The sequence below is a fragment of the Pimephales promelas genome, chromosome 24 (assembly GCF_988280905.1).
Source record: "Pimephales promelas chromosome 24, fPimPro1.hap1.1, whole genome shotgun sequence".
Lineage (NCBI taxonomy): Eukaryota > Metazoa > Chordata > Actinopteri > Cypriniformes > Leuciscidae > Pimephales > Pimephales promelas.
The window spans coordinates 10983897-10994282 of NC_142792.1; the positions used below are offsets into that span (position 1 = coordinate 10983897).

Consider the following 10386-nt stretch of genomic DNA (forward strand, 5'->3'; position numbering starts at 1 on the left):
CAAATAAGATTAATATATAATTTTGCAAATTGGATTTCAATGTGTTGCAGATAAAAAAAAAAAAACTTAATATTTTGTTGTTAAATATTTCGAGGTCTTACGCGTTGAACGAAACCACTCCAAACGATTCAGTGCGTCAGTGAGCTGTCCGAGTCATTTAGACTGAACCGATTCAGACTGATTCATTGAAAAGATCAGAAGAACCAAAGAACCGGTAATTTGCGATTCGGGCATCGTTAGTTCCTCTAATTATAAACAGCTGATAGAAGATACTGGACACACGACTTTAGTGACTTCTTGAATACACTTTTTTGAGCACTCTCTGACCGAGTGAAGTAAATAAAAGCTACCGACATCGAAATTATTGAAGTTTTACAGTTGTCACGACAGCGTTCAATTGAGACGCGACTTCATCAGTCATCTTTAACCGACGTTCTTGAGCAGACCATAAATCTAAAGGAAAACCTAAAATCTTCACCCATCTCATATCTTCATCCATCCATGTGAGTTTCCCAAACTACACAATCTGTCACAGACATAGCGATCCGATACGGTTCACTTTTCCACACAACGCAGGTCGACGTTTTTTCTCACAATTCTGAGAGTTATTTTTTCTTGCAATTTTGAGTTTTTTCTCCAGACAAAAATGCATTTCCGGGCCCTGAAAATGTGTGTTCGGGTATAGTAAGTTAGGCTATGTTACAAGCTAACAAAGTTTTTTCTTTATTAGCCTACTGCGTTGTTGTTGTTTTTACTGTATGCTTGTTTTACTTTTTTATTTATGCCACGAATTATGCAAGAGCTTTGAATGCTTGCTTGCTGATCCATCAATATTGACCTTTACAGTCACGCCAAAAGGGAAATAGCTTTGTTGAGTTTGACCTTGTTAACTTCTTGACATCATATTCTGTCTTGGGTTGCTTTGGTTCATTGATCTCATGTCACAATTTAAATGAATAAAATCTTGAAATTCTGACCTCATTCAAGCCAGACCTGAAACATCAAAATGCAGCTTTGTTGCAATTTTCGAATTGATTTTCTATACAGAAATCAATGAATAAACCTAGGCGGGACAAACCTATACCTCTAAAAAACATTAAATCACCAATTACCTCCAATAAACAGCTAAAAGTGGATGAGAGGCATTATGGGAGGCTAATGGGATGGATGAATGATTGATCTGCAGTACAGATGGGATTTGTGTGAGGTCCAAAGTCAAGCCCATCAGAACGCTGGAAGAATGACATTGGTATAATATAGCGACTAATAATACACCACTTCTAAATCTTCTTGTAACAGTTACCGGACATGGATTAATAAGTAAAGTCATTAAGCATCATGAGCAGGAGTGTGGCTGTTCTGAACAAGTTAGTGTTGCTTTTAGGTCACAATATTGCCAGTTATGTTTTTGCAATGGAACCAATCATAAATATATATATATATATATATATATATATATATATATATATATAATTTATTATTTATTATTTTTTTTTATATATAGCCTATCAGAGATATAAGTTATGACAACAGGCCTATGCTTTAGCAATATAAGTTAAGTTAAGCTTTCAATTTGTTTATAAGTTATTCAAGATTCAACAAATTTTTAAGTTAGTTTAATGTGATTTAAGTTGAAATGACTTAAACATCCAAGTTGACTGTACTTTATAATTTAAGCAGCAAATTGAATCTACTATTAAGCAGAACTGCTTTTTTCAGTTCATGCTTTTGAATAAAACAAACAAAAAGCCTAACTAAAAATATGGTAAGATTAAACTATTTAAATTTTACTTTGAATAAAAGTATTTAATTTTAAGGATGTTTAGATGTTTTAATGGTTAAACAGGGCTAAAGTTGTAATATACTATATAAATTCAATTGTTATTTTTCTTGTTTTAATAAAACAAAAACATTAAAATATAAGAAATTTTCTCTGAAAACAGTCTTATCTCAGCAATGTTATGGTAAATCTGATTAAAGATGTGCAGATTTTATTTTTTACGGTAATTTTATTCATTATTTTCATTGTTTTAAGCTTTATTCTAACTTAATATATCTTTTATTAACACAGGCACTCGCTAAAACACTGTTCATTATTTCCACAGGACAGTGCAAGATGTGCAGAACACAGGATTGAAGCACATCTTCCCGATGGACAACAATCCACAGGATGGGTTGCAGATCACTGTGTAAGTGGAGAAACCCATCCCAGTTTAAATCACTCACTCTGACAGAAGACAAATTGCTTGCCAGGAAGTAAGAGTATAGTGAACCCTGGTGTGTCAAACTTACAGGGGTGTTTTTTAATCTACTCCTGCTCTCCAAATCAGCAGATGTTTGACAAGTTTGTTAGGACTCTTTAAAAGGCCGTTTCCCAGGGGATTTGGTTGAGCACTCTTCATTCAGTGTTAATGAGGGTCAAATACTGCTTCTTGGCTGAATAGATAGACACATGCTTGATCTCACCGCAGGAAATGTTAACGAGCGTCCTGTGTTTGAACAGACTAATTAGTGGAAAATTTATTTCAAAATGTTAATTTTGGATTCATGGAAAAACGAAAGCAGATAGGACTTTTAAATCTTAATGTTTGTGTAATGAAGCAGAATATGGAGCTGTCTAAGAGAGGAACCCTGAGACAGGAGCCCACTTTGACAAGAAATAACAATGGAGGCATTTCAGTATCTTCTTTGTCTTCTATATATTTCTTTTAATGTTTTTAGTTTGATCTATCAGAGTGGTTTACTTGCTCACTCCTATATATATTCTATTTTCCACAACAACAACCACGCTGCATGAATTCAGGTCTAAACTCAAATCACATTAGTTTAAACCGTATTATCAGCCATGAAACGTTTTTCTTAAACTTTCTTCATAACTCTGTATTACAGTCATAATGTTAAATTGGGTACCTTCCAGTATATATATATATATATATATTTGTCTCTGTAATATTCAGCTGCAATCGCTCGGTCTGGGCAAATATCTATTGTCCATTCATGTGTGAACTGATTGTTTTTTTGTTTTTTTAACTGTTATTGTGAAGTGTCCTATTGAGCTTGGGAAAGGTCATATATAAGTATATACATTATTAAATTAAACATTATTATTATTATTATTATTATTAATTAAACTATATAAATCAAACATTATTATTATTATTACCATTGATTACATAAAAATATGAGTGCATCACAATCCTCAATTAACGTTTTTGGGTTAAAAATTGTCCAATATAAATTTTTGAGCAAGTACATAAGCAGCCAGTGTTCAAAACTCTCTGGATTTCCCCGGGAGGTTTGAGCATGTCTTTAGTCTCGGCTAGTAGGCTATATTGAGTCATTACGTCACATCTGTACACATAAAGAAGAGTCTCGGCTATATTGAGTCATTACGTCACATCTGTACACATAAAGAAGAGTCTCGGCTAGTACACTATATTGAGTCATTACGTCTCATCTTTACACATAAAGAAGAGTCTCAGCTAGTACACTATATTGAGTCATTACGTCACATCTGTACACATAAAGAGGAGTCTCGGCTAGTAGGCTATATTGAGTCATTACGTCACATCTGTACACATAAAGAAGAGTCTCGGCTATATTGAGTCATTACGTCACATCTGTACACATAAAGAAGAGTCTCGGCTAGTACACTATATTGAGTCATTACGTCTCATCTTTACACATAAAGAAGAGTCTCGGCTAGTACACTATATTGAGTCATTACGTCACATCTGTACACATAAAGAGGAGTCTCGGCTAGTAGGCTATATTGAGTCATTATGTCACATCTGTACTCATACACTTTGGACTGAGAGGAAAAAGAGACTCCAACCGGCCCATGCGAAAACAAGGATCCATATCTGAAGGGCTTTAAATGTAGTCGCGCAATGCTGATGTTGTTAGCATGAACAATTTAAAAAATAAAATTCTTATGTTGGTCATATTTCCAGAAAGAATAATCTGTGATTCTGAATGACAGTATCCACAATGGTGCAGTGACTGCCTCACACTCTCCTCAAACCACATCCACGCTGTGCCGTGCCGAGGTACAACTCGCGTAAAGTTGATAATTCCGCGAATGGCTGCAATTGCTGATTTCGAACAGAGATGGTGACAAAGAGGATAAACTACAGACTGCAGTTTTAAAATAATTGGTATTTTTATTGTTTTCTGTCCAGAAAACACTAGGTAAAGAAATTGTACTTGTATCATTATATCACAAGAAATGTTAAAAATTAGGAATTATTTGTAATATCTATATCATTAGATTGCCTTGCTTTATATACACTACCGTTCAAAATTTTCCGCAATGAGGCATTAAATTAATGATATTAAAGACATGTTACAAACATTTTTACTTTCTATTCATCAAAATAATCCTAGAAAAACATGTTCAGATGAATAATGAGCAGTACAACAGTAACATTGAGAATAATAAGATATGTTTATTACACAGCATATTACACTTATTTCTGAAGGATCGTGTGACACTGAAGACTGGAGTACATTTTAAAATATATTAAAAGTGTTTATTGTTTTTACTGTATTTTTGATTAAATAAATACTGCTATGGTGAGCATAAGATACTTCTTTCAAAAACGTTAACTTTTACTGGCCCAGAACTTTTGAACAGTAGTGTATAAACACCATAAATTATTATGCATGATGTACACTTTTTTTGTTTTTATTTTACATTTAAAATATGTAGTGTGTTGAAGGTATCAGGATGGCATAAGGAATCACATTATGAGGTTTTATAAGTCTGAAGTGCTCAAAATTATAAGGTCTGCTTTGTAAAAAAAATTCTCTCTCTTTAACATCTAAACTACAAATCAATCTATATACTGTTTCTAATGATAAATGGGTCTCTGGATAATTTCCAAGGACAGCATCACGTTGTCTGATTGCTCCCACTCTGTTATGGATGAGTGTGCATTTACCCTAATGCGTTGATTACTGACTCCCATTAAAGAGCTTCACTTTCCCACACAGGAAACCAGCAGAGCCCCTGAGAATTAATTATGAGCCCAGTGCCCACAACACATGCTATATATCTCGTCATTAATACAGACTCTTTCAGGGAAAAAAGAAGAAAAAAAATCAACAACGTGTATATATAACAATTAACACGTTTTGTTTAATTACTTGACTTAAATTATATTAGATGTCTAGCCTACTTTATAATGTATATTCCCCCCCCCAAAAAAAAAAACAATCTCATAATTTGTGTGTGTGTGTGTGTGTGCGTGCTTATGTTTTGTGTGTCCCCTTGTTTCTATCCCAGTGGGGACTTCAACATGAATGCACACAGACTCATGGGGACTTGTGTCACCGTGGGGACCTAAATTGTGGTTCCCATGAGGAAACAAGCTTCTAAATAATACAGAAATTTTTTTGTTTTGAAATGCAGAAAAAATGCAGACAGTTTTGTGTGATGGTCAGTTTAGGGGTAAGGTTAGTGTAAGGGGACAGAAAACAGTTTGTAAAGTATAAAAACAATTACCAAGCAAATCAGAGAGAGTGTTTGTGTGCGTGTGCCTGAGAACTAACTCGGCTTATAATTCGTCCCATGTCCTTTGGGTGGCACTGTGATACAGGACTGCATGTTCCACTCGGAAAGTAAATCAGAATGAGGAACGGAATAGCTTGGGGTTTGTTCTTTTATTTCGAAATTGAGAGGGTGTGAAATTGCTGATTGCTCTAACCTGACCTGCTGTAAGTCTTTTCCTGTTGTGTAATCGGACAATTTCTTGAACACAGTTGCTGTGTGTCAAAAGGACATTATATCCTGTGGCCAAATTTATTTTCCAAAATTTTATAAAAAATTTGGTTGGAAAAAGTTATAAAGAGTGCAAAGTTAATTATTAAATGAATGAATAAATTTGAATATATATATATATATATATATATATATATAATTAATAATAATATTTTTTTTTCAGTATTACATCATTACAGTGTTCAGTGTCACATGATCCTTCAGAAATCATGCTGATTTGCTGTTTAATAAACATTTCTTCTTATTAATAATGAAGACATTTTTTGTAACATTATATAAATCTTTACTGTCACTTTTGGTCAATTGAATGTGTAATTTACGAATAAGACTATTAATCTCTTTCCCAAAAAAAAAAAAAAAAACCCTTACTGACTAGATATATTATACACTAGATATATTATTTAAATAAAATTCTACATTATAATATAATATGTTTTTTTGGTCACTGAAAGGTCAGAATAAATGAAGCTGCCGTCATTTGAACATAAAATGGTTGTCCATGTATATCATGCATGTGGAATAAATGAAGCATGTGCATTTCTAATTCATACATTAGGTGTAGAGTTTCTGAAAGCAGTGCATCTAAATGGCCAATTAACTGATTAAATATATATGATGGTGGTTGCTGCTCACCATCATCCATTAAGTGCTTAAGCAGTGGCCTTGCACCATGTGGTGGGATGGAAACAACACATTTTAATGACTAGAGGACAGATGTTACTGTGCTAACTGAGCATTGACCTGCTCAATATTCATCAACCATCATGTGATCACTCAAGTAAAGAGCCTCCATTGCATTGTAGCAGGTTAGAATAGTGCAACCAAATATTTTTGAAGGACCAAAACCAACCAGAATGATGCCATAATGAACATTTGTTTTGTTTGTTTGTGTAGCAACATTTTATATTCCTTGTTTACAGACACAGGAGTGTTTGTAGGCGGTTGCTCTGCATATAAATTGTGTCTTTATGTCACAGCAGGAACTCAGACTCAGAAATGTAGGCCAGGCTTTAGATGATTCATGTAAGAACTCTCAGCATTCCTCCCACAGAATCTCTCAATTCAGTAAAACAACATCAACATCTGCCCGAACAAACACATGCTATATCATTGTTTGTTGTCATATTTGAGCCTGGAATGAACGTCTAAAGGCACAGAACATTTGTTCACTGCGAGGACATTGTGAAAGTGTACCAATTGAAACTGAAGATCGACGTGCTTGTTCCTACAGGCACTTAAGGGTTCCAATTCCAAATTTTTCATAGGATTACTGTTGTAAAGTTTTGAAATGTAATGCTTTTATTCAGCAAGGATGCTTTTTATTGATCAAAGGAGACAGTTAGACTTTTCATTGTAACACAAAAATCCCTAATAGAGTAAATGCTATTGTTTTTAACATTCTATTCATCAAAGAAACCTGAAAAAAAAATATTGTTTGTGTTCAGATAAATGCAGCATTGGTGAGCACAAAACTATATATATACTGTGGGTAAGCCTTGTATATAATTTTGGTAACACTTTACAATAAGGTTCATTAGTTAACATTAGTTAACTACATTAGTTAGCATGAACTAATGATGAACAGCGCTTATACAGCATTTATTAATCTTTGTAAACGTTAATTTCAATATTTACTAATACTTTATTAAAATCTTGTTAACATTGGTTAATGTGCTGTGAACTAACATGAACAAACAATGAACAATTTTTTTTTTATTAACTAACATCAACGAAGATTAACAAATACTGTTACAAATGTATTGCTCATGGTTAGTTCATGTTAGTTAATACATTAACTATTGTTAACTAATGAACCTTATTGTAAAGTGTTACCATAATTTTTATTACTTAAAAAAAAAAGTTAAAAAAAAATAAATAAGTGGCTGTCCACTGTCCCATGATATGATATTCTGGTCTTTTAAAAAGTATCATTCATGTCTGTAGTTTTCTTGAGTTTTCTTAAAATTTATATGAGCAATGTGCCTCTCTAATGTATCCCAAAGCAGCAAAATGTGGGATGACTGTATGAGTAACACAAAAATTAGCACTAGAGCGCATAAAAGGAGGGCGAGCATGAGAGTGAGAAAGAAAAACAAAGCGATTGCAGAGTGGGCGACAAAATCGTTTTGTGACCCACTTTAACTGTTTGCTCATAACTGTCCCTCATTTCACTGTGTCAATGATGTTCATTTTATCTACCCTCTTTTCCAGGTAGTGCTATTTCCAAGTTTTTTTTTTTTTTTTTTTTTTTAAATGCTGAAAATTAGTCATTGTTCCGGTGACATTAACCTCGGTTGGCATAAAAAAAAAACGTATTCCGAGAAGAAATAGCCAAACGTGCGTGCATGCGTGCCTTTACGCATCGTCCAATGTCACAGTGAAAACATCAGGAGCTATTAATAACAGCCTGCTGAAGGCATCATCAGACCAAAGGAATATCTCTGTTGCTATGGAGTCCAGAGTTGATGACATCACAGGGCATGCATTAATATGAAAAAAGGCTGCTGGTTACTGAGAAAGAGGGAATATCGTACACGTGCATTAAACACGGCTGGCATAAATGTTGTTTTTTTTTTTTTGTTTTTTTTTTTGAGATTGTACAAAAGGTCTAATTTCTATTAAAAAGATGTGGGTATATAAACCAAAGCACTAATCTGTCCTGTCAGATATGCAATTTATGCATCTTACCTCAGTGGAAGTGCTATCTATTAATCAAAAGAATGCTTTACAACATGTCTAATTGCATGAGAAGGTCACTAATGGAAAATGTAATGCTTCTCGTCTCCCACGCTCAACGGAGAGCTCTGGGGGCTCAATGGACGCAACAATGGGACACACTCATGTGCCAAATAAATAACCTTCAGCCAGGTTACAGTGTAGGATCCACCAAAAGTGGTTAAATCACTAATTCTTTTGCTTTTTATTCATTTACATACAGTACTCCCCCTCATGCCATCAAAAATGTATGGGCACAAAAAAAAGCTGTTTTGAAGACTGTCCGGACTGCTCTTTTTAATGAAAGTGAATGGGGACTGGAGCAGAATAAATCAAGACATTATTTGCTGAAAATCCCTATGGCATTGGAAGAAATAGAATATATTTCACAGGTTGAATAGATTTTTCAGGCTTTTATGGTGCTCTCCACATACACATACACTTCATACACACATACACTGTATGGAAAGAGCAGCATTAACAATCTGCAGTCTGTTTTTTTGGTCTTATTCCATTCTTTTAAAAGAAATCGGGTTGTCTGAAACATTAAGACTAGTAAAAGATAGAATGTCCAACCGGGTCATTAAATTGCATTTGTGTGGGTTTGTGAGACAAACGTAAGGCAAGTGGGATTCATCTTGTGCTAAACTGACACTGACATTGTGTTCAATGCTGGAACAACACTGATAAGACACTTTATCACTGGGCTGCTAACACACATACACATGGAAAAAGCACTACAATAATGCATTCTTTGTTCTCTTTTACAAAATACAAGTGATTCTGTTCCTCTCATTTGTGCCAGAGTTTGATGGCAATGCAGCTACTGTGTCAAACTGCTACATCATCCCACACCCAACCCCCTTATGACATCATTACTCATTTATCATGCTCCTTTAAAAAAAAAAATCAACCTAAAAATAAAGCATTATCTCTTTTTGTCTTGTTCTTCCTCCACAGGCAGCAAATCCTCGCATAAATTTAGCAGTCAGAGCGTCATCGCTGACCTGAAGTTGAAGTAAGAGTGTTGGATCAGCGCTGCGGTTTAGCCGTCTGTGGAGGTGGGGGTTTGAAGATGACGAAGGCCTGAAAATATTCAAGTGAGCACACAAACCAAAAATACTGACATGATTACAAATGCTTTTATCTACACCTCGTATCACATTATGTTAGTGAAGCAAAAATTGTCAAATTAAGCATTTAGCCAGTTAGCAGTTGATTAGCAAGCTAACAGCTTAGCTTAACACTTTGGACTAGCTAGCCTATAGAGCAGAATATCATGATATCACACTGCAAATATTCTCACGCTTAGCCAGTGCCCGATACTTGTTTGGAGTCTCTTAAAAGTGTTAAATAATTGGCTACATGTTTATAGATGGATATGTCAATAATAACACATTTGGTTTAATGGCACAGATATGAATTGTAGTTTGTATTTCTGGCTTGAGCTTAAATCTTTTAAAAAATCCCATCCCTTTCTTGGAGAAAAAACCCCCCAAATCATTAGTTTATTACATATATGCCCATTTCAAACAGTTTGCTACAGAGACCAGCTTCTCTTTAAATGAGATTAGAAATCGGCATGAAGCAGAATTTGCTTCCTTATTGTGAGGTATATCCGAGTGAAACGCCTTTTCGTTGTCGTTGCGAAGGGAAGGAGAGAGTTAATGTTTTTGAGTAAAGATTATGACATATATTAACCCACTGGTGCGGTTTCGGTCATTTTTGACCAAATAATTTTACGTCTTATTTGTTTTAATTTTTTTTTTTGTTCATCAGAATAGTACAAATCTTGGTAAAAGTTTTGGTACTTGCTGTGTTAAAACACACACTCACAAATAATCATGGACATGATTCAAAAAGGTTAAATGGTCCAGAAAAAAATAGTC

At 34.4% G+C, this 10386-nt stretch overlaps 1 long non-coding RNA gene across 1 annotated transcript; it reads left to right on the forward strand.

The window, feature by feature from the left end:
* The first annotated feature begins 166 nt into the window (after positions 1–166).
* On the forward strand, positions 167–9598 carry LOC148965174 (uncharacterized). The gene is made up of 3 exons (XR_016149972.1): positions 167–503; positions 2106–2189; positions 9458–9598. It is a non-coding gene; the product is annotated as an uncharacterized LOC148965174 (long non-coding RNA).
* Positions 9599–10386: the final 788 nt, after the last annotated feature.